The 25,425-nt window shown below is 41.1% G+C and overlaps 1 protein-coding gene across 4 annotated transcripts in view; it reads left to right on the top strand.

Moving 5' to 3' along the window:
* The first annotated feature begins 16,638 nt into the window (after nt 1-16,638).
* SNTG1 (syntrophin gamma 1) overlaps nt 16,639-25,425 on the top strand; it is a 324,574-nt gene continuing 315,787 nt past the window's right edge. The window contains exon 1 of one of the 4 annotated variants that reach the window (XM_062633422.1): nt 16,639-16,973. The gene's annotated coding sequence lies outside the window, so the exon portion shown is untranslated. The remainder of the gene's footprint in view (nt 16,974-25,425) is intronic. The other 3 variants (XM_062633423.1, XM_062633421.1, XM_062633420.1) reach the window with 3 other exon arrangements.

The raw sequence follows: 25,425 nt of genomic DNA, 5'->3' as shown, positions 1-25,425 counted from the left end.
TTCATTTATCTGACAGTTCTACTGTTGGCTGTAACACAACTATTGACAAGTCCCCAAGGAAGAAATACTATTCATCTCCTTACTTTCACCAACATTTTCCCAGAGGCAATGGGTTCAAATACAATCTTTATTCTTCTCCCTTTACCTTTAATCTGAAATACTCTCAAGCTGAGTATGACTGTAGAGGGATCAGAATCAAAACACAAGTCATTTACTGGATTCTAATCATTAACAATTTCCACAGCTGTCATACAGTATCTCAGGTTCAATTGGTTGTACTACTAAAAGGAGTATTTTTGTGCATTGAGACACAGACTATTCTCTTGTAATTTAGGCAGTCTTCTGTAAGCAGCCTTATGGGTAAGTACTTAGGGAATGCTACTTACTACAAAAGGTTTCCTTAAAATTAAAATAGTTCAAATTTCAGTAGTTGAAATTGAAATAATGCATAAGTTGCATTAATAAAGTCATAAACCACACTTAGCCAAGCTGCTTTATGTCACTGGAGAAGTTTTAATCAATCATATTGTGCTCTCTCTTTAATGTTGCATTCAGAATTGTTCAGAGACCTGTCCTGAAACAGAAGATCTTTTTTTTTTTTTTAATTACTATTATTACTGAACATCAATGGTCACAGCAGTTGCAGTTTTTTGCATAACCATTAAATTGAGAAAAATATCTCTTCCAGATTTAACATTTACCTTTTTTGCCTATTTCATTCTTTAACAAGGATGGAATGAGGAGGTAGTGTGATAGCTTGAGACCCATGCACATCAGTTAACAAATTAGGTCAAAAAAGATTGAATACTGTTTGTAAAGACATGGCTAAAATCTAGAAAAAAATATTGCAACAGTTGGGAGGTATTCTGACTTTCAAGTTTTAAATACGTCATATGTATGTTACTGGGCTGTGGAAACTCTGAAAATCAATTATTTTTAGCACATTAAGCAATATTACAGACTTTTTTGAGCACCACTGGGATTTGAAGTTTACTAATTGTCATTCAGGAATGAGTTTACCGCCCGCTCTGTTGGTTGTGTAAAAACTGAAGTACTGATAGTGAGAAAACCAGTTGAAATTTGTAATCTGGTGAAATTCAAATGTATTGTCTGTGTATAACTTCTGCATTTCAAGTTTCTGCCTGGCTGGTTTTTTCAAGTCCAAGCTTTAGCTGGTTGTAAATGGTCAAAATCAAAAGACTTATGGAAATAATACAAAATTTCATATATATGACATAAAAAGTACAGATCTTGGTTTTAAATCAGTCTGAGGATTCTCAGAGCCCAAGGCAATTTAAGTACTTGTGGTTTGGAATAAGTATACTTTTTCTCAGTTAAACACTGTGTTGTTTCAATAACCTCTGCTGTCATATGGAGAACTTGAGGCAGGTGCTACCTGAAAAATTCCCACTGACTTCAGTGGGCATGAGGAGAGTCTCCAAGATTATGTTTGCACTGCAGGACCCCAAAGAATATCAGAGCCAGACCGAGAAGTGCACCATCACCTTATTTTCCTTCTATCCCTCCCCTAGTCCTCGTCTCCATGGGTAAGAAACTGGGTGATTAGGCCAGGGGGAGCAGCATCACGCATCCGTGATTAGGGTGTTGGAGGATTGGGACCCCCGGCATGCCAGGATGCTTATCTGCTGTGATGTCTAGACATAGCCTAAGTGCACTTGCTCCAACACTCTGACAGCAGTGCTGCAGAGACATTTTTCTTTCTTTAAGAAATAGAAACTGTAAAACTTTGTAAATGCAACATCCATTTTACAAGGTTAAAACAGAAGGCAGTAAAGCAAGAGTCAGGAGGTTTGGTTTACCTCATTTTCTGTCAATGTAACTTCAGGATAATTCAGACATCATATAATAGTATGTGGAATATTTTTTTCAAGGACCAAAAAGGTTTTATACATGTGTAGGGTTAATACATAATTAATGCATTTTTTTGCATCTATGTACATGAACATTATGTGTAGAGATGCAGCTGTGTGTATGGTTATCTCTGTATGTATTTATGCATGTGTGTGCATTTTGCCTGGATTTTATGATAGAGATCAATACTACTCATTAGAAGAAGAATGTTTTCTTATAGCAGGTATATATTGCTTAAAGCTGTGAGCAAAATGCATAATCAAAAAAAAAGAGCACATTTTTCTCCTGGTGATATTATTCACTTATTGTTCCAACTGCATCTACAGATACTGAATTATTTGTTTCATTATCTCTTTTTACTTCCTAATATACAAAATCCTTATCTACAGAGAGGTTTCAATCATATTCAAATTCTTTCTAAAAAGACTTGTAACATATTGGCTATTTTTCCATTTGCTGGACAACAGATATTACTTAAGACATCTGAATTAAGATTACTCTTTTAGGCAAAACAGTGGTACAACTTTAATTTTGTTAGTATTTTGAAGTAAGTGAATAAAGAGGTGAGATCCTTATTAACAGAACAAAAAAATATAATTCTAGAATATTCTGCATATCCTTTATCTAAGGATGAGCACTGACACTATGACTGTCTTACAGGTTTTGAAATTGAATAACAAGGCAGTTGTGGCAGCTGTGACTCTGTTATTACCACAATGCTAGTAGCAATTTTCCTGTTTCTTGCTACAGTCACTTACATTCCCTTCTCCTGGTCTGTCAAATATCAAGTTACTAAATGCACAATGATTATCATTAACAAGAAATCGGTACTTAACTATATTTTCCAGTGTGTGGTCTGGGAGTACCTCACTTTCTAAGTTTAAGGAATTGCTGCAGTGATTGCATTTCATATAAAAAATGAACAGGTAGTGCAGCAGTCATATTCACCGCTACAGGCGACTCAGTTTGTGTAGGTCTGTATAGCTAAGACATACAAATATTTTCCAGATCCTTAAGAATGAAAAGTGTTACAAAATGCTAGACATCTGTCCATAATCCCGCCACTGAAATTTATCAGTGTTTCCCACAAGAAGTCAGTGAGCTAGGCCAGGAAATTACAGTGCCTGACACTATCTGTGTTTCTATAAGAAAACATATTCACATATTATTTCCTTCCCTCCCTCTGCTACTTGTTTTCCTTTTGTGTTCTTTTTTCCTGCTTTCTGCCGAAAGAATGTAGCACAGCTTGTTGGTAGAAGGAGAACTTAAGCAGTGATATTTTACCATTCTAGCTAATAAGTCAGTAGTCTGATATATGTCACTGATGCACAGGGCTTTCCATTTTCATTTTTGTCCTCTGCTCATGGGAGGGACGTAAAGAGACTAAAGGGATAATGGGTCCGATGCAAAGCCCCGTGTGGGCAATAGCAGGACTAACAACAATTCTGTTTCACAGCAAGTTCTGAGATTTGGGGATTTGCTTTCATCCACTTCAGAACAAGTGGACATTTTTGCCAATTGAAATTCTTTTGAAATGCTCATTTTGACTATAAAATGTGGTCTTTTTTGAAACAGGAAGAAGTCCTGTTTCAATCAGAGAAATGGTATGAAAATTAAGGGTTCCATGTTAATCTCCTCTTCCTGATAACATGGGACCAAGTTCTTTATTCCCAAATTAAATAGATCTGTAAACTAATATTTCTCTCATGCAGACCCTCAGGAAAGTATGTGTAAGTGGAGAATAACTTCCAGTGACTCTAGTAGTCTTCAAATCAAAGTGACAGGGACAAATACGGCTTCCTTCTTAATTTTCAGCATGTGAAAAAAAATATTAGTGTAGCAATTTCTACATTGTAATCCATACATAGCTATGGAACAGAGTTTCTCTACTTTGTCTTAAGTGCTGTTGCACTACAACCACATCAAGTATTGTTTCTTTTAGTACTGCTTTTACTAAAGGCAACTCTCTAATAAACCAAATAATTGACTTTTCTGTAAAATTTCATACTGATGAAAAGTCTTTCATAGCACTGACCTAGAGAAACAAGGTTTTTTCTTTGCTGGTCTTGGTGGGATTTATGAACTACAGAGTAATAATGTTGAGAGATAATCCAAAATGAATCTTCATAATCTGAAAGAATTAATTCTCATCTTTGACACACCCTTACGGACTAAACAAGTTGTTAGAAACACTTAAACTTTATAACTGGATTTTTCAAATGAATGAGCAATTTTACCTCATTTCTTTTTAGATTTTCCTAACTCTTAAATTAAAGAAATCTTAATCCTGAGATTATGCACCCTTGGTGGCAGCTGCCTACCAGAGTCTGTGGGCAGGATTGCCATTAGCAAAGGAAATGCCTGTAAGAGCCATCAGACTAATATAGTCTCTTTTTGCTTTTTTTTCTTAGACAACCTTTTTTATCACAACTCCACATATTCTCAACATTTGTTGAGATTTGTTCTATGTAGCATTTTGATTTTTTTTAAATAACTTTTGTGCATAGATTTACAATACATAATTATGTAAAATGATGCAGGTACTTTGATCACTGAAACACAAAATTTTTTGTTCAGGTGTTTAATATGCTTTATGTCATGTACATTCTGTTAAGTAATGGTTTTATTATTCACATGTGAATTAAAGACACCTAGTGAGAAAAACACTAAAAATTTAGTATTCAGTACTTCACAGTTCCTTTACAACTACAATATTTTGCTATATTCAGAAAAGTAGAGCCCTAATTGATGATTTTCAGGTATTCGTACTATGTATGTGCATGCATGCACCCAGTTCCCCATGACCCTCACCACCTGCTATTAAAAATATTACCATTATTTTTCAGCAAGAGTGGATAAGAGAGATTCACTGACTACAGTATCAAAAGAAATCAGAGTGAAGACAGCATCTGAGCTGTTACTATCTGAGCAGTATGCAGCTTAGTGAATCCTGTAACGTGGGAAGAACTCGGGGTTGAAAGCTCTCAGTGTGTGTTGAGACTTTAAGCCCCATTATCTAAGAACTAGTGATATTAAGGAGGCTTGGGGGAACACAGCTTCATGAAAGATCTTGGATTATGGCCCAGACTAGGATATCAAGTTCAGGAGGGTTGATGGGAATAAATCTAAGTATGCCAGGCAGATGCAAAAGGTTTTCTAAGATCTTTTTTAGCTCCAAATGTCAGTCTTCAGAGTCTTTCCAGAGGATCTTCAAGTCTAGGTTGCAGTTTTAATAAAGTACTTAATCACAAGAGACTGAGTATCTCCTAAGTGATTCTTCTCTGTGATCTGGGAGCATTAAACCATTTTGTGACCACAGGAAGCCACAAGCAAAATCTGTATTTTAGACAAGAGAACCATAAAAGCCAGACAGACCTGTTTGCCTGATGTACCAGGAAGAAGACAAAGAATACGTTACATACGTGGCAGTTCCTTGAACCTCTCTCTTTTCAGGAAAGAAGCTGTATAACAAGAATCGTCATATTTCAGCTTTGACTTTTTTTTTTCCCCTCAGCATTTCAGCTTGTCAGACTGTGTCTCTTTCTCCAGAAGAAGGCTTCAGGTTAATAGTCTTTTTCTCTCGGCCACCATGCTAACGTAAAACCTCTAGGAAGCAGCCAGCACAGGTGTTGAAAGTAAATGATTTATCTATAGGCAGCTGTATATCAGCTTCTGTACGGGAGCTGTAGCACGTGATTGTCACAGCCTTCAGTTTGACACAAGGGGACAAGGAAGCTTCGATATATATCAGCACCCATCAATACTAGCTTGGATTCAGATGCCAATCAGTCAAAACAGCTTGCATGAGCAGTACATAGACTGGTACATAGACTTTCTGTCTGGCACCAAGTCAGCTTGACAGAACTGTGTTTTGAGGTATCAAAATAAACTGATTACCAGAAAGGAAATAATTTTTTTTTTTTTTCACTGATTTTGAATGACTTATAATTTTACTATGATGAATAAAAGAAGAAAACATTATAAAAGTTTCCACAGATGTAAAAGGAGCTTTTTCCAAATTTTTATTTCTCTGGAAAGATTTTGAGATATGTTATCAGCAACACAGCATTTCCTACCAAATAAAAATGAACTATCTCCCCATTTCTGGTCTGATATAGACAATAATTTTCACAATGATTTAACTTCTAAAATGCATGTATTTCATATGTTTCAAACTCTGCTACCCTTTTATCAAGCTTTATGCAAATTTTGGAGTATTTTGTTTCTTCTAAGAGCTATTAATCAACAATGGAAAAAAAAATGTTCAGTCAACCCCAAATGTTAACTCAATATTTTCTTTCTAAAATTAACTGAATTACAGAGTTAACATTTTTTAAAGCGTTCATAATAGTACTGACATAAAAACTTATTCACTATTTAGTGCCAGTTGGAAAAAAAGCCAGGAATTCATGGTAATTTCATAGCCACACAACTCTGCAGGTGATGAGTTTTGCTAAGGCTTTAATAAGTTTGTGATAGATCTGTATCTCATTTACGCTTAGTCTCCCAGTAATATCTGCAGTGTAAAATACGATTGCTTTGAGATGCATGTTTACCTTTTTATTAAGCTGAGACCCATGTTGAAGGCTAATTAACCTATAAAATCTACAGTGTCCAACTATTGCATAGTGGCAAGCGGTTTGTTTTCATCATGAACAAGCTGCAATTAATATTTGAGTACATATTAAATTATGGTTATTTTCATCACATCCGCAGATAATATCAGATCATTTTGAGAGGTACTACTAAGGGAGAAATAGATTCAGAATACACTTGAGTCAATTTACTCTCCTGAAAACAATAAATAAATTAATTTGCTTTATGTAACTAATACTTCATTTTTTTTCTCAGTCAACCTTTAATTATGATAACACAAAGTCTACTAAAATAATTAAATATGTACAGAGGAGAATAAATGAATTATTTTTACACAAATATTGGTAGCAAAAGAAAGAAAAGTGTCTTTATGATCTAATGAATAGCTAGTGGGCACAAACCAGGAAAATCTGCAAGTCAGCCAATTGAGATTCAAAGGGAAGCTAATCATCTGAACTCAAATTCCCAGTCACTGATGGCAGAAAATAGGATACATGTTGTTTCTAGAGAAAAGGGAATATGAAATACAGTATCAAGATATTAAGGCTATAACTCTGTAACACTTTTCTTGCAACATTTTTCCCCCAGAGAAACAAATATTAAGGAATTGCTAAAATGATTAGTTAAGTTTATGTATAAAACATCTATTTTGTTTCTTCCCTGTTTGTAAGTGGGGCTAAAGCTTTCCCACAGATGCCTGAGGTAGTGAAGCTCTCTCCAGGAAGGGGGAGGATATTGCAGGCAGCAAGACCAGAGCACTGATATGGGACCAAGATGATGCAGATGATATTCTTTTTAGCAAATCTCATCTATAACTTGGAAAAAAACCCACCAGATTTATTCCACCCTTCATTTTAGTTCTGTAAAAAATTATTTCAGAGGTCTATATTTATAGAAAGGTAATACTTGGAAGACAGATTATTCCTGTAAAAGGCAAGTAGAGGTGGATAGTCAAAATTCATTCTTAGGTTTCAATGCTGCCAGTTGTGTCTTACAAGGAACACTTCAAAGGTACCACGTCCTTAGATAACAATAAGAAACATTTTGTACAAGACTTTCTTATACTAATTAAAAAATACCCATTTCATGATTTCTGAATGAGATGCTGTGGTTGATTTTTTTATATCTGTGAGCAAAACAGTGCTGTAATTGCACGAGGGCTTACTTTGCCCTGGAATCAACAGCCGTTGGGAAATGCTGTATCAGAGCTGGAGCTTCAGCTCAGTACCTTCATGTTTTTGTAATGAGTAATAATTTGGTACATGCATATATAGCACAGAAAGCCTTTGCAGTAGGAATGTCCTGCAATAGGTTTACTTGAGAAAAGTGGCAGGTCCTGCTTCACCGCAGTTTCTGGTGAAGTGTATTTTCTACTTTTATCAACTGCAAGCCCTCATCCAGCCTCCCATGGACCCCCACCCTTGCCCATGGGACCAGGACCATGTTTCAGCTCCACCTGGAGCCATCAGTCCCTGCTGTAGGACACATGCACGCACTGCAGGCTTACCTACCTGCAGTTCTCTCATAACCACTCCTGTGCCTGGCCATGGACTTCGCTGAATTGGACCCTCATCTGTGGTTTGTGTTCCCAGCTTTACCTTGGACCTGACTTTGTCACTATAGCATCCTAGTCCCCAGGAAGACATTGAGCCTCGCAACACCCTGACACCACCCAGGAATACGCGCATCCTGGTAAGTCATGGCAAAAAAACCTGGGGGCAAACAATGACTTTTCTGACAGAGAGCAGACCAAGATGATCTAAAGGCAGGGACACGCTGTGCTGAGAAGAAAGGGCTAAGAACCATGTTCATGTTCAGCAGATGTTACCAAGGTGTGGCTGGAGAAGCACGCAGTGGTGTTGGGAATCATTCCACAGCATCCATGGCTAGGAGAGTTGGGGGGAAGCTCCAAAACTTTGAGACTACCTACATGATGGAAGAGCAATGCTGATTATTCAGTACTTAAAGAATCTGGCATATTTGACTCATTAATGCAGAAATGAAGTGAGTTGCATAACTGTAGGCTGGGGTCAGTTTCGCAAGAAATATCAGCAAACAGTGAATAGCTAGAAGCCCAGAAGGTTTTCCCTAGAACAGGTGTAGGTTATGCATGCAAACCTAGTGCACTGTAGCAGAATACTACCTAGATTTTACAGGACTGTCAAACTAGGCCTGGTTCTTTCTTTTTCATGTGCATCACAGAGGATACATAGGATCATAGAATAATTAGGGTTGGAAAGGACCTTAAGATCATTAAGTTCCAACCCCCCTGCCACGGGCAGGGACACCTCACACTAAACCATGCCATCCAAGGCTTCATCCAACCTGGCCTTGAACACTGCCAGGGATGGAGCATTCACAACCTCCCTGGGCAACCTATTCCAGTGCCTCACCACCCTAACAGGAAAAAATTTCCTTCTTATATCCAACCTAAACTTCCCCTGTTTAAGTTTTAACCTGTTACCCCTTGTCCTGTTAGTACAGTCTCTAACGAAGAGTCCCTCCTCAGCATCCCTATAGGCCCCCTTCAGCTACTGGAAGGCTGCTATGAGGTCTCCACGCAGCCTTCTCTTCTCCAGGCTGAACAGCTCCAACTTCCTCAGCCTGTCTTCAGACAGGAGGTGCTCCAGTCCCCTGATCATCCTCGTGGCCCTTCTCTGGACTTGTTCCAATAGTTCCATGTCCCTTTTATGTTGAGGACACCAGAACTGCACACAGTACCCCAGGTGAGGTCTCAATACATACACCTATCATGTTCCTCACACCAAGAGGCACCTGCACCCTCCTTCTCTACAGTGAAGTAGCCATTCCTGGCGTCTCCAGCAAACACTGAATTCATTCACAGAGCACTATGTTGCTGTTATGGAACTGAGGAGGGAAATCCAAGTGAAAGCAGCTGCCCTTTCTCGTGAAGGATCGGCGGGATGCTGTGGTGGCTTCAGGTGGCAAGGCTTGCCTCATTCCTCCCTAGGCAGAACCACCCACCCATTTCCTTGGCAGCCACAAAAGCAGCTCATTTTTAACCCCTCACCCTGACTGGGAGCTGCAAGTGTGAAAAAATATTGAGCATCTGAAAGCATTTGCTGATTAAATAGTCATTGCTCCCTTCATCCTCCCACAGGCAGACACTTGGGCCAGGCTGAAGATGCCAGGTAGATCATGTCCTAATATGCATCTGTCAGGGATTATCTGTAACAGGCATAGTTTTGTACATAAGCCTTAATACCTCTTTGCAGAGTTGTTTCAACTTTGGGGCAAAACTGTTATTTTTATTCCACCCACAAAAATTGTCTCAAGTATATATTAATGCTCTTTAATGCCAGGAACATAGCAATCATTTTATGGACTATGGCTATATCCACATATATTTCAAAATTTCAAAATGCTTTAATCAATTAAATAATTTGCATATTACATCCCATATTTGAATTCCACTGCGTCATCTTTTCACTGCCTGTGAAGATAACAGAAATAAATACTTTCACATCCTTTATGATCTTTCATCTTTTTAGTTTTCTTATGGAGACTTATAGCTGCTAGACAGTGCAAATTAGTTATTCTCAAATAATACTTAGTTATACTCAAATAATACTTATTTGGCTCCCCCCAAAAAAAGTTTTGAAGTTTACAATGTGTAAAATTGATTTCTAAATGCACAGAGGGTAACTTTATCTTCTTTTCGTGGAAAAAAAAATGGGATAATTGTGATAATGCAAAGAAAATTTTTGTTACTGAGGACAATACAGAAAAAAGTAATCTATAATTTTCTTAGATCCTACTATTTACTGCACGTGATTTTTTACTTGATTTTAATAAATTAATTACTCAGGCAGATAACATAGATAATTTCCCTGAAACTAGCTAAAACCCTTTGTTACAATTTTATCCAAACTCTCCTTTAGGTTAAAAATACCCACTAATGACATGCAAGCCAATTATTGACTCACATAAATAATAACAGAACTGAACATGACATACAAAAAATTTGGCATTAAGGAATGAATTTAAGACTATGAACTTCACAGTTTGGCTTTGAGATTCTCTGCTGTTTGGCTTCAGTGTATGTGGGTTTAAATTCTTCAAGCTTTGAGATGATTTAAAAAGCTCAGGTTTTCAAAGTAAAATTCACATAGAATTTACATAATTGCTAATATCCTGTTTACATGTGAAAAGGGGGATTTTAATGTATAAGCATATTTGGCTCCAGTCTGAACAAACCGCCATGTCTATCTTTGAGTCTATGTGCATGTGAATTTTAAATGGATTGACAAGAGTTCTTGAGAAATAAATCATGGCACCAAGGAATATTATGGAATATAGCTGCAGCTTTTTTGGCCACCCACAGACTGTAAAAGACTATTTTGGTCTCCATCATTTCCCCAGTCAGATTTTCAGGCTACAAGCCATGGTGACAAATGACACACTGTTTTATGTAAGTAAGTGTGCCAGATACTGGAAAATCAAGGGGGTGTTTTCTGTTTGTTTGTGGGCTGGGGCTTTTTTTTTTTTTTTGTGTGTGTGTGTGTGTGTGCTTTTTTGGTGTTTTTTATTGTTTGTTTGTTTGTTTTTGTTTGGTTTGGTTTGGTTTTTAAGCTTAGTTTAGACTAGTTGTGGGGAAACATGGGGGAATATGTTCATAGACTTTTCTGGACTTGGTTGTGCGGACTATTACCAGTCTGTGAATGAAAACTAAAACCAATGCAAATTCATCAAAAAGTGGGAATGAGCTCTGCATTTGTAACTCAGTATAGGGAATACCAAGGTGCTGACAGATGACCCTGTGACCTACTTATTATAAAGCATGTGACACCTGACCTTGAATGAGTTACATCTGCTATTCTAATTTCTGTCTGTTGTGGTTTAAACCCAGCCAGACAGCTTGATCACTCACTCCCAGTGAGTGGTGCCGGGCTGGAAGCAGTTGAGGCCTGTGTCCCCCCGCCCCGGGAGCTCTCCCCTTCCCCGCTCTCAGAGGGATGGGGAAGAGAATCGAAAGAATGCAACTCCCACGGGTTGAGACAAGAACAGTCCAGCAACCAATGTACAACACAAATCACCACCACTACCACCAATTACAACAATGATAAGAGAAAATAACAAGGGAAGAGAATACAATACCACCCGCTGAAAAACAAGTCCGATCCCGAAGACCCTGTGTCCTTCCGGGTAACTCCCAGTTACAACCCCCAGGCATGATGTTCTGTGGTATGGAATACCTCTTTGGCTAGCTTGGGTCAGGTGTCCTGTCTCTGCTTCCTCCCGGCTTCCCCTCCTCTCTGGCAGAGCATGAGCCTCGGAAAGTCCTTGGTCAGGGTAAACATTACTTAGCAACAACTGAAAACATCGGTGTTATCAGCACTGTTCCGAGGCTGAAAGTCAAAACACAGTGCTGCACCAGCTACCAAGAAGGCGAAAAATTGACTGCTACTGCTAAACCAGGACACTGTCTTTTCCAAAAGTGGATATTAAGAAGAGATTAATTCTATTCTCATAGAGTCAATGAAACATCCATCAGTGCTATATGTTTCAGTTCAATTTGCTTGATAGTCTTCTTAAAAAGATCTTGTTACAGACTGATAATGTCTTTTTATTGAGCATTTTTATGGGAATAAACAAGACCCAGTACTTTGTAAGAATTAAAAACACATCTAGAGATCTATTAAAGGCACTTTGTAATTGAAAAAAAAAGAATGCTTGTAAATGAACATCAACCATGCCTGGTTTCAGGTACTGATTTTTGTATGTAAAATAGGAGTATATATTGCCTTCATTTGCAGATTGAAGTGTGTTTCATGCTGTTGATCACTTAGAACTGATAAAGTCCCATCAAGGAAAGAGGTAATAGTGGAGAGCCAAGATGAGGTGTCAGGACCTGTGACATGAATGGAGAACCCACTGTGGTGGTAATGTTGGACAAAAAGGCTCTTCCCTCTACTCCCCAAAGCATTTGTAATAACTTTCTTACATATCCATCTTACTTGTTCACTACTAGTGGTGGTTTCTTTCCTATTGTCCTGGCTTCAGCAATAGCAGTCATTTTTTTCCTTCTTAGTACCTGGTGCAGTGCTGTGGTTTTGATTTTCAGCCTGGGAACAATGCTGATAACAGCAATGTTTTTAGTTGCTGCTCAGTAATGTTTACTCTGACCAAGGACTTTCTGAGTCTCATGCTCTCCCAGGGAGGAGGGGAAGCTGGGAGGAAGCAGAGACAGGACACCTGACCCAAACTAACCAAAGAGGTATTTAATACCACAGCACGCCATGCCCAGTATATAAACTGGGGGCAGTTACCCGGAAGGGCTAGATCACTGCTCAAGTCAGGCTGGGTGTCTGTTGGCGGGTGGCGAGTAGTTGTACTCTCTTCCCTTATTTCCCTTATTGTTATTATTATTGGTGGTAGCAGTAGTGATTTGTGTTACACCTTAGTTACTGGACTGCTCTTATGTCAATCTGTGGGAGTTACATTCTTTCGATTCTCCTCCCCATCCCTCCAGGAGCTGGAGGAGGAAGTGGGGGGTGTGTACTCGAACGGCTGCGTGGTTTTTGTCGCCAGCTGGGCTTCAACCACAACACCTATGCACTTTTCAAAGCCCTAGTTCTCTGCTCTTAGTTTCCCAGCTTTTCCACAGCGAGGCTTATGTGTGACAGACGCACCAGTGTTTAGCTGCCAAATGTCAGAATTGCTGCCTGCAATCAAAGTGAACTATACTTTAACTAGAAAAAAAAGAGATTGGGTGCTGTAATAATTTTGCTAAGGCAAAAGAATACAAATGACCTATTGCAGATAGGTAGTCAATACAGTTTTACAAAGGATGTCACTTGCTCTCGTTGTGTGACATTCTTCCTTTCACTCCCATCTTTTTAAAACAATGCTATTTTACCTTCATGCTTAGCCTCTATTTCTCCCATTTTTTAATGGTGTTCCTCATTTGTCACTCCATCCTTGTTGGTGACTTTAGTGGTGTCAGTCTGCTGAAGCTGCAGAACCTACAACAGAAGCCAACATGCCATCAGCTTAATTATGCAAAATTTCTTCTTTAGCATTGGCCATACTACACAAAACCAATTCTGGCTCATGCACTCTGACTTTAAATGTTGCTTCATGTTATTAACTACATGCTAAGCTTACCTGAAATCTGATTTCTGTATAAATCTTCTGTTTGTGCTGCTTGAAGAAAAAATACAACACTAAATTAAACTTTTAATTGTGTGTAGAACTGGCAGTCACACTTACTTCATAAAATCATGTGGCATCAGTTTGACAATGATTAAAAGTATTATGCACTGTTTCCACCATGTTTTTTTGGTAGAGTTCATCTTCAGCATCCTCTTACTGCTAACGAAACTTGTAACTAACACATGTATTCTAATAAACATAGGAACAGTTTGAAAGATCCTGACTTGAAAATTATAACAATTTCTCGTGAAAACGCAATGTTGCTTGAACTATTCTACTCTTCATTGTCACACAAAGAAAAAATGGAAAGGTCTCTATGAAGGATGACAGAACTTCACAGAAGTGCAGATTCACAGGATCATTAGGGTTGGAAGGGATCTCTGGAGATCACCTGGTCAAACCCTCTGGGCAAGGCAGGGCTATCTGGAGCAGGTTACACAGGAATGCATCCAGGTGGGTTTTCAATGTCTCCAGAGAAGGAGACTCCACAACTTCCCTGGGCAGCCTGTTCTAGTGTGCTGCCTCCCTCAACATAAAGAAGTTCTTCCTCATGTTGAGGTGAAACTTCCTGTGTCTTAGTTTATGGCCATTGCTCCTCATCCTGTCACTGGGTACCACTGAAAAGAGTCTGGCACCATCCTCCTGGCACCCACTTTTGAGGTATTTGTATGCATTAATGAGATCCCCTCTAAGTCTTCTCTAGACTAAGCTTCTTACAGGTGGAGGAACACTGTATGTACCAATTAATCTATACCCAGGTTTGCAAGTGGTGTGTGAAGGTGGCTTCAATACTGAGAACGAGGAGGTTGTCCCTGTTGGAATTTGAGTGTGGAACTGGCTTTATCCAGAGTAGTTAAAAATCACAGAATACTATTTTTTTAAAAAAGTGTATTCTCTGTGGCTGTGATGACTTTCTCAGCAGGGCATGAGCAAGGAGGGCTACTGTACCACTTCTGTGTTTGAACAGGTTTTGGTTCACTACATTTCACTTCTTTCAATTCTCAGACATGCATTTCAATCATCCTAGTGCTAATACCTGTATAGTTGTAATAATTTATTTTTTTCAGTTGTGTCAGGAGAACTGTCAGCTCAAACCATCCAATCTTGTGCTAGAACCACAACAGGGCAGATAACTTGGTTAGCTTATAGCTATCAAAAGATCCGTTAACAACAACCAGTATTAAGAAACAGGGAGAAATAAGGATCTGTATTTCTAGATAAGAACTGAAGTCCAAATCTGTTCAATTAGGCATGAAACCTATCACTGCATATTCTCATGCATTTATCAACTCCACAGTTAACTGTACTCCACAGCAACTCTATTATCTTTGCATTTAGCTTGCGTGAACCTGTCCTTTTAAATCCTTTTCCCCTTTAATGTCTTGCTGCACGTTACTGAAGTCAGTATTTATAAAAGGAATTCATAAAGAACAGAAACATTTTTGTTTGCACCGACTCGGTGGAAGAGGGCCCCTTAACTGTAAGACGCATATGAAAATTACTTTTCATTACAAGCAGACTAAACGAGTGGAGAGGAAAAGGGCTGGCAGAGGAGACACAGAAAAGCAAAGCTCAATCTCCTTTTACGGGTCTTTTAATCCTCCGTGATACACTCAGCCTGACTACAAAAAAAAACAAACATTTCCAAGAGCTAAAACGGGCCCCAGAGGATGCGACAGAGGCCACGGCAGCTTCCCCCCCCATCTTCAGTCCAACCGCAGCATCCAGACGGTCCGGCTCTGCCCAACATCGTGCGGTAGTACCGACCCCGTTTCGTGCTGCACCCGCAGCTCCCCACAGCGGTGGCCCGGCCCGCCTCCCGGCCCAACGCGGGGTCCCTGCGCCCGCACGCAGCGCGGAGGAGCGCCTTGCCGAGAGAAGGCGGCTCCCCGCGGACTCCGTCCTTCTCCCTCTTCCCGCGGCAGTCGGTCACCACCTTCTTCTCCGCAGCCTGTGCGGAGCCGAGTTGGCGCCTGGCGGCCCCCGACCTGAGAGGAGAGCTGGCTGTTCCGAGGCAGCCGCCCCTCACCGGCCTCTGCATGTCGGGTCTGTGCACGTACATAATATATATACGTCTCTCTGTGTGTGCGTGTTTATCTCACCGAAACGTTATACCGTATCATCTCAGCGCTGCTCCCCGGCGAGGGTGATGCCCGCAGTGATGATCGGCGGGACACTCCTAGGCGAGGACACGCGGGAGCTTTAGGGACGCACATGGGATCATCCCTCACCGGTTTTGCTCCATTTGGACCCCCTCTTCCGACTTAGCCCGTAGGAGCGGGACTCGCCGCGCTCCAGTGAGGGGCCGGGGCCGCAGAACCGCGGCCCAGGGAAACGGGACGCGGGGGGGAGTTCGAAGGGGAGAAGATCGCGCCCTAGCAGCAGCCTGGTAAAGTGGTAAAACCGGCACCGAATTTCTTCCGAGCACGGGGGTCGGTGTGCGTCGTCCCTGGACCCAGTCGCGGCCAGGAGAACCGGCAGCCGGAGAAGTTAAGCTGAAACGGAGGCTTTCTGAGGCGGAGGGGGAGGGACGGGGACACAACTTTCCCGCTTAGATACGGGGAGAGCCGACAGCCGCAGAGCCCCAGGACCGGGGGACTGGGCTCCGCAGCCAAACGGATTCTCTGCGGCCTAGGGGGACGCCACCTCCCCGCGGCGGGCCGGCAGTTCCAGCGCCGAGGCCGGGAGCGCTCCCCGACTGCCCGCCGGTAGCAACCTCCTGCGGGGCGCAGCGCAGCGCCCCGCCTCACCGCCCGCTCACCCCGCTCCGCCACGGGGGCCGGCCTGGGGGAGGGCTGCGCGTCACCGGATCCCGGGGCGACTGCAGCGGGGCGGCGTTACGGAGCTCCCCTGGAGCGGCGAGCGGGGGGCAGGCGGGGGTCCCGGGCGGGGCCGGCATCACCGCGGCTGGCTGCGGCCGCGGTGGCGGCGGCGCGCCGCCTCGCCTCCCCTCGCCTCGCCTGGCCGCTCCCCGCCGCGGAGGGGCGGCGCTGCCTCACCGCACTCCCCCGCCCGGCGCCCCCGCTCCGTCTCCAGGAAGGGCCCGGGGAGCCCCACGCTCCCCCTCGGCGCGGCGGCGGCTCGGGTGCGATGTCGTGTTAGCCGGCGGCCGTCGGGAAGGCGCGCGAGTTGCCGGGGCTGCGGTGGCACTATGGGCACCGGGCTGGGGGCGGCGGCGGCCGCACTCCCTGAGCGCTCCGGCTGATCCCGGCGATGTGCCGGCGTCTTGTGGAAATACTTGGGAAATAGCGTGGAGCGGTCCGGGGAGGACGAGCGGCACGGCGATTCACCAGCTGAGAGGAGGTCGTCCGGCCGTGGTGCGCAGGCAAGTAAGTGCTCCTCTGCCTCTGTCCTTTCTCTGCATTGCCTTCGTCGCGAGTGACTTTTTAAATGCAGCTGCCCCTTGCCCGCTCCTCTTTGGAGGCAGGGTGGTCGGCGGCGCCAACGGCAGTTTTCAGGCGTTTAGGTGCCCAAGGTTGGTGGCTGGGATTGCGGGGAGCCCCGCTCCAACTACGCCAGAGTCCGCCGCGGGCATCTCGCCGGTGCGGTGCTCCGGGGTGGTGGCCGGGAAGGAAGCGCCGTTTCCCAGTGCTTCCACTTGCAGCTGGGAGAGGTGATGCCTTCTAATAGGTGTTAATATAAAAAGTCTTTCTCTTTGTGCTGAGATGTAACTGTATTGTAGGAGTCTCTTAATTGCTTTATATCAGTGCTTCTTGCAGGAGAGAGGCAGGGTGAGTGTTAGCCTTTCCGACCCATTTGAAAGGATTACGCTAGTGAACCCAGAGTTTTGTATTTATGCCTTTAACTTTCTTGTGCCCTACCTGGCGATTTCCTTTGAGATGCTGTTGCTGCGAGGCTATGGTTTGTCCAGCCTTGTTTGCTTAGTTTTAGCCTGTGGGTATTTATTGCTATACTTGACATTGCCATGAAACAAAAAGTTGACTATAATTTATTTCAGTATATGGAGCACAGATTGCAGGCAGGGGACTAATTCTGCTCTCGGAGGAGCTCCACTTAAAAGGAGGAGGGCCATGGGGCTGTAATCTCTTGATAAAAACTTAGAGAGCTCAAAGCAGACCTGTCACAGTGCAAAGAATGATTTCTCCTGTTCACCTTCCAGCACTGATAGCACATAAGCTAGGCAGCCGGACTCCCCATATCTATGAAACACCTGTCTCTGGAACACAAGGGATAGAGATGTGAATTCTGGGCAGGTGTGGGAGAAGACAGAACTTCAGACAGCATTTAATTAAGTTTGCTCTTATTGATTTCTTTGGTGTCTCCTGTATGAGCCTGAAAACTACAATCTTTTACAGTGACCTTGATGTATGTTGTGTTGAAAGCAGCACAGAATAAGAGCATTTACAGAGACCTATAGCTAAGCTCTGACATTCCACTAAGAGCTCAGTCAACTAGTGGACGTGAACGTGGGTGTTCCAGCGAATGTGGTAGTTTCAAGCAGGGGCACTGGGAATGGTGTGTGTGGGGGAACTAACGTGGGGAAATTACTTCCTGATAGTGATAAAAGTGTAAGTTGCAATGTTGGGAGCATATGCTCCTACAGAACTGTCACTGTGCGTGAAATGTTTGTTGAGTTCTGGATATTTCAATTTCTAATCAATGAGGTCCTTTAATGAAAGGGGTGTGTGGGTGTGTGTGACGAACTCAGAGCTTCCCAGGTTAATGCACTTTGTCAGCAGCAAGAGATCTTTTTATGCACTGAAATACACACTTTTAAGTAGATGCAATATTGGCATAATAAGATTAAAAGATGTTGGGATGTCAGTACAGTGTAGGTGTGACTAACTCAGGTTTATATCAGAAAGATAAAGTAAGCCTTTCTGGTAATGGTGGATGGGGATCGCTGTGGGTAGGCTGACTGAGGGGAATGTCATTTGTTTCAGCACAGTTTACCGAGAGTGTTCCTGTGGTTCATATTTCTGACTGAAGATGCTGCAAAGCACAATTAGAGTCACTGTTGCTAGACAGTGGGATGCAAACTTATTCATTACTTAAAACACTTAGCTGCTTGTGTGTCATATAAAAAAAAGTACAGCTTTTAGCAAAGTCTGCCTGTGGCTTTACTGTAGTAATTCCTTCTTCGGTTGCAGAGTGGCAGGCTTTCACTAGGCATGTGCAAGCGAGATGATAAAACACTGAAGCATGCACTGATCTGGAATTCATTCAGGCTATATATTACATTTGAGGTTTCCACAATTACCATAAGTAACTGCTTATACCTGATTATATAAGTAAATGGGGTTTAAAAACTGTATTAGCTTTGTCAGTTCTGAAGCCTGCTACAGAGCTGTTTTCTTCCTTTTCTTTTTAGTCCTTCAAACTAATCTAATGCTATACTTGCTCTTTGCCTGGAGAGGAAGAAAACATAATTTAATGATTTATCATTTGGCTTTTGCAGTATCTTATCCCATAGCTATGAGATAATCTAATGAAGGTCCCCATCACTGAATTAAAGAACATGGTGCTCTAGATTTTCACTTACAGCCAGCTTTTCACTCTGTTACATGTCTGAAGAACCAAGTTTTCACAGGGTCTGATAGAAAAAAAGGAACATTTCTTTTCCTGTTAGAAACTTGAGAAGAAAGAGAAAGGTAAGAGTTGAGATCTTTAAGGATATAATTAAAAATGACGACCTCTAAGATATTAATCAAAACTCTTTATCTTCACATATTTTCTTTGTCTTTTACATGGTACTTTTCAGAAAGCCTTTTTGCATATTTATTCTTTGTTTTAAAATCTGTGTCGTTCTTAATTTTAAAAAATCAGGAGTGGCCATCATACAGTTCACTGTAGGGCTGTTCTAGTATCCTCTTTAATGTTCGGTATCCCAGTTTGCTTATATCTTTTGAATGTGGATTTCTAAAGTACAATGTATGTGACTTCATAGCATGAAGCATGGTTTTAAAACTATGCAGATCTCTTTAATAGAGAAGATGTTGGCTTGATTCAGAAATTTCAGGGCAAACTCGGAGATTATGTTTCTTATCTGTTTTTTTTCACATTTGCTCAGACATGCTGCTTGGCTGTCAGGCATAACTTTCATAAACTGACAGAAAGACCTGTAAGCAAAATTAAATATATCAACAGCTAAGCATGGTTTTTGTAGTTAGCCAAACTGAGTTGAGTGTGTCATTTCTATTTATTCATCTTAAATTCAATATTAAGACAAACAAACAAGAGCTGTAATCTGCTCTGAGTTCTTCCCTCTGAAGTGCTCAAATAGGTATGATTTCTTCATGCTCATAATTCAGCACTGGTCCTTGTGCCTGAGCTACTAGGAAAACTGTGATGTGGTCAGTATTTCTTACTGGTGGGCATTGCCAGGTCTGCTTGCATGCATTGTTTAAAAGGTAAGGAGTTGTAGTGAATGATAAGAAATGTCAAATGGATTTCATATGTAGTCTTTCTTGGCCTTTCTCATGGCTGTGCTTTTGGTTCAGGTTTCCAGGGAGAAGGCAGAATGTGAGTGGCTTGAATCCCAATTTGAGTCTGCTGCATCAAGGTGTACCTCTGTCAGTATGCTGTGACATTGGCTCAGCATGATTACAGAGCTGACCTTCTGTGTTTGCCCTGAGTTTTACCTACCATAACTGGAAGAGTCAGAAAGCCTTACTGTCATTGTGGCCAGCCTAAATTTTCTGCTCTCCTGTTGCAGATCAGAGGAAGGAGAGAAAGTATATGTTAAAAACCCCCACAAAACTAAAACAGATCATGCCTCAAAGATACAGCTCTAATCAACATGAGGGAATGCAGCGGAGACACAGCCAGTGAAATTCACATGTATATTTAATCATTTAAGGGGAAAAATTATTGTCCATCTCAAGAGACTGATTTAGTGGATGATGTGTCTACTCCTTACCATTTCCTACGTGGTATGGTAACAGAGCTTGTTTCCACTGTGCGCTTTAGATGCTAGTGTCACTGTTGTTTGGGTTTCTGAGCCTGATATTCAGTAATTAGCTAAAGTTGGCCAAAAGAGGTGGAATGTTCAGTTACATGATGAGTTTGGAGGTGCAGCAGCCAAGGGCTGTGTTGTTTCCTGGGGACTTGCTCTGTACAGTTTATTAAAGTATTGAATAAAGGGAAACCAATCAAGGAGAGTGTTTGGGATGAGTTTAATTCCATCATTTGTTCTTCAATTTATGTTTGGTAGTGTTGGACCAAACCCTGAAAGTTCTTCATTGTGATACTAATGTGAGAGTAAGAGTAGATTAGAGTTACATATGTATAATGATACTGCTGGAGAAGGTTTGCTGTGACACTCAGGTATTCAGAATGACTGTAACAATAAGAGACAGAACAATAAGGTTTTGTGGAAGGCTGCGCTGTGCCTTCTGCTATGAAAAACAGGAGGTCCCCCATGGCAGGAGCTGAACACAGCTGAACACAGTCTTGCCCTGAAGGAGGAAGTGGATGTTCCTGGAATGGAACAGCCCTGGAGCAGAGCGAAAGTCCCACACTGGTGCTCACAGGGTGCTTTTCAACAGCCATTGAAATTCCTGTGTGAGATGTGGTTGAGGTAAAGGCACTGATGTTTTACTGCTTTAATACTGGCACAGATACTGGGTCTGTGAAAGAACTCAGGGCTTCAGAGATGTTCTGAGTGCAGTTGATTGTTGGCTTAGTTGATTATTCTGCAGATAGTTATCATCGAGATCTCATCTCAAAAATGTTGGATTTTTTTTTATTTTTTTTCCCTATGAAGTATTTGTTACTTGCTGTTAGATTTGTGTGTTCCTTCCCTGGTTGGGTGACATTTTGGTTCAAAGGTATGCTTTTAAAGCTGATGACATCAAGCACTTCTGAACTGTTTGTTGCTTGGAGCTCCTGAGATAATGTTATTGGTGGAGGAGCAGTTTATTCATTGATTTATTCTAAAGTCTGGGTTTGTTATATTTTTTTTTTTCATTTTCAGTGTAGTTTTTCAAATAGTGGGCAGTGTACTGGGCTTCCTGATGAAGGTGGGAGAAATGACTCTTTAAGAAAATTTTATATTGCTTTTGGTCAAATTATTTAAATAGACTTACAATTAACTGTGAGCAAAGGCTGTTTGAATAAAACACATGCCTTTTGCCCTCCACCTATTGTATTAAATTTATTTAAAGGAATGTGGCTATCCATAAAGAAGTAAGAATGGGAGTACTGTTTATGACATTCATTTTTCTTCCCATTTCTTTCAAAACCTAAAGATACTTTGAAATCGTTCTGTACAGAATCTGATGAGTGGCAGTAGTCCTACCCTCTGATTCTTTCTTGGTTTAAAGATCATTTTGCATTTTTATTGAATTTAGATTTAGTGTAAAAATGTCACTGATATCAACAGGTACAACACTATGATCTTGGAAATATTTTCAAAATTTTATATTCATACATAGTTTAGTTGTTAATATTTACCGTACTATAAAGATTTATTCCTAATTACAGGGATCTTTCTGAAATCCTTTTTATGAAATGCTTTGCTATTTCTAGATTTATCTTCATTCAAAATTATGTGAGACTGCTGTATAGCAAAATTTTTTGATTATTTTAACTGTTGTGAATAATGAACTGCATGTTTCAGCTTCTGCAACACAAATGGACATTGATTTTCTTTGGCTTGCTTTTGACCCCTGAAGGAGTAAAGCCATTAGAATTATGCTTGTAAGAGAACTCTCTGCTCTCTCTCCTATCATTTTGTACATATTATAAACAGCCTTTGAGAACTAATCTATGCTAATCAGTTTTTTTTCAAGTGAAAAAGGAGGGAAAAATCATCGGCTCTACAGTTGCCTCACAGCTCTAGGTTTTATCAGACACAGCTGTCTGCCTGTATCCATTACTGGTTGGTATTGCAGCTGTATGTTCCTGAATGCAGCAGAATTCACATACAGTTCTTCACACAACTGTTTCAATTGGTTAGTAAATGACAGACATTTATGTGGCAATATAAGGATTTAGTCCATGCAGAGCAGTTGTCGCCATGTAACAAAACACACAATGATGCATATGTAGAGCCCTTCACTGAAGACAGATTTTGAGTAAAAATGAGCACCAGATCTGTGTCTCTATGGGTTTTAGTGTTTGGAGTGCTTATATTCTCATTCTGTGGGTTATGTGGTTTGCTTTTATGTGAAGCAACTTTATGAACACAGAATGTAATATATAATAAAAAGTAGTCTTTTCAAAATCAGCATTAGGCTTTAGTAACCTGGAGGAACGGATGTAAAAGAAAACTGGGGCTGCAACTGCAAGGAGCTGGAGCGGTTAACGTGTGATGAATGGAGCATGATTGGCCATTGCCAGGGGGGCAGTTAGTGGCAGGGCTCCCTGTACGCAAACTAAGCAACTCTATTAATGTAAGTGCAAAAATAGCTACTCTCTTGCTTTTCCAGCTGAAGCAACTTCTCTGTCAAACCCAGTGACATTCGTGAAGGAATTTTACTGGAGGAAGCCTACTGGAACTGTGCTAGATGTTTCCAGGCAAAGTACATAGAAATCATGATGGCATCTGATGATTATCAGCTCTCATTTTTCTTTTGCTCACTGAGATTAGAAAGGACCTCCTGGATAATTGAGTACACAAGTAGAGAATTTCTTTCTACATCATGTCATTAGTCTTTCAGCTAGTTAATTCTTAAGTATCTGTAGTAACAATTCATCACATGCCTCTTTCCACAGGTTACTGTCTCTGCAGCTGTGAGGTTGCCTGGACTGTTTTTTGGGATGTCTTAATTAAAATCGTTTACATTTCAGTTTATTAATTTGTTTTATACAGCATCTATCCTCTTCACTACATTATATAACCTATGTAACTTACTAAAGGGCAACTGATCTTACCGATCAGTAGTTACACATACTTTTATGTTGTTATGTTTTATGTTGTTATTATCCATGTTCCGTATGCTGTTTAAGTTTGCAAAGTTTTCTTGTTAGTTTAAAACGCCCTAAAGCTTCCTGCCTATGGGAGGTGGGCTATATGAGTATTCACTGCATGCTTTGATTGATAAATCCAGTGTTAGCAGTGATTTGATATTGCTATTTATCACTTTGCTCCTGCACAACATATCCCTTCAGTATGCCTCTTACTGCCTCTTTTTAACCTCTTAATGATACTACAATATTTCTTCCTGAAATGAAAATCTCAAAGTTAATTGCAAGCATTATTTTCCTCATATATTTTGCATTCAATTGTTTTCTCAAGTCTGAGACTCTAGTTTTTTTTGTGTTCTGCTTCTCTGTGTCTATGTACAACATCTGTTAATCTTTATACACTCTTTAATATACGCTGTTAATCTTTTTACAGTTTACAGGACTGAGTCCATTCCTTTTCCTCTTTGAAATCAGGCTTGATTTTTACTTTTATAGTTAACTCTTTGCGATTCTGTATTAGCTAAAGTTGTCTAACTATAGCAAAGACATCCTTTTTTGTGAAAAAAGCATTCTGAGAAATGGAAAAAAAAATAAAATACTTGAAGACCAGTTGCCTTTCAGCAAATTACAAGAGCGTCATCCAGCATCTACTGAAATTAACTGAACCCTTCCTGTTAAGTTCATACGTTGTATACACACCCATTTTTTCAGTATTTACCAACATGAGTCTTTCTATTTTTAAGTGTATTTTCAGGCATCAGCCCTGAAAGGCATCAGCTCATTTTTGCCTAAAGGTAGGAATTTGGCATGATACAATTTCATTGTTTTCTGCAAGGAAATAAGGGATTTAGGATATTGTTTGAACATACGGCAAAATAGATTTAGGGTAGAGGCTATTACTCTCTAGACCTTATTTTGCCACATTTGGGGAAGAGCAGAAAGCCTGTTTAGTCCAATCAGTCACTCTGTCATAGAATCAGAGAACCATAGAATGGTTTGGGTTGGAAGAGATCTTAAAAATCACTTAGTTCCAACCCCCCTGCCATGGGCAGGGACACCTTCCACTAGCCCAGGCTGCTCAAAGTGCCATCCAACCTGGCCTTGAACACTTACAGGGATGGGGCATCAGCAGCTTCCCTGGATGACCTGTGCGCCAGTGTCTTACCACCCTCATCATGAAGAATTTCTTCCTAATACCTAATCTAATTCTCCCTCTTTAAATTTAAAGCCATTCCCCCTTGTCCTATCCCTACATGCCCTTGTATTTCTTTTAGGCCCCCTTTCACGTACTGGAAGGCTGGTGTAAGGTCTCTCTGGAGCCTTCTCCAGGCTGAACAAGACAAACTCTCTCAGCCTAGCTTCATAGGAGAGGTGCTCCAGCCCTGAACTGAACACAGTACTTCAGCTGGGGTCTCACGTAAACAGAGTAGAGTGGCAGAATCACATCCTTTGTGATTCTGAGCCACGCTCCTCTAGATGCAGCCCAGCATTGGGTTGGCTTTCTGGGCTGCAAGCATGCAATGCTTAGTTCATCTTGAGCTTTTCATCTGCCAGCACCCCAAGTCCTTCTCCTCAAGGCTGCTCTCAGTCCAGTCTCTGCCCGGCCTATGTTTGTATTTGGGATTGCCCCGACCCAGGTGCAGGACTTTGCACTTGGCCTTGTTGATCTTCATGAGATTCACACTGTTGTGTTGTTGCTGTATTGAATATTTTCTCTAAAAAACCTGATAATGTGACAAAGTTCATGATCTTAAAATAATTCCTGTATGACTACTGCTTTTTATCAAAAGTAAGATGGAAAATTCTGCAGAGCAGGAAAGATACTAACAAAAACATGCATTAGTTGTATCGCTGGTTAAGGAAGAAGTCTGTTGTTTAGAGAGAGAAAGATCCCTCAGATTCTTGTTAGAC

This window comes from Pezoporus occidentalis, unplaced genomic scaffold (assembly GCF_034315485.1).
Source record: "Pezoporus occidentalis ecotype Australia unplaced genomic scaffold, CSIRO_AGI_Poc_V1 ctg4, whole genome shotgun sequence".
NCBI lineage: Eukaryota > Metazoa > Chordata > Aves > Psittaciformes > Psittacidae > Pezoporus > Pezoporus occidentalis.
Note: the sequence above shows the minus strand (reverse complement) of the source record. Positions and strands in the feature narration are given on the sequence as shown.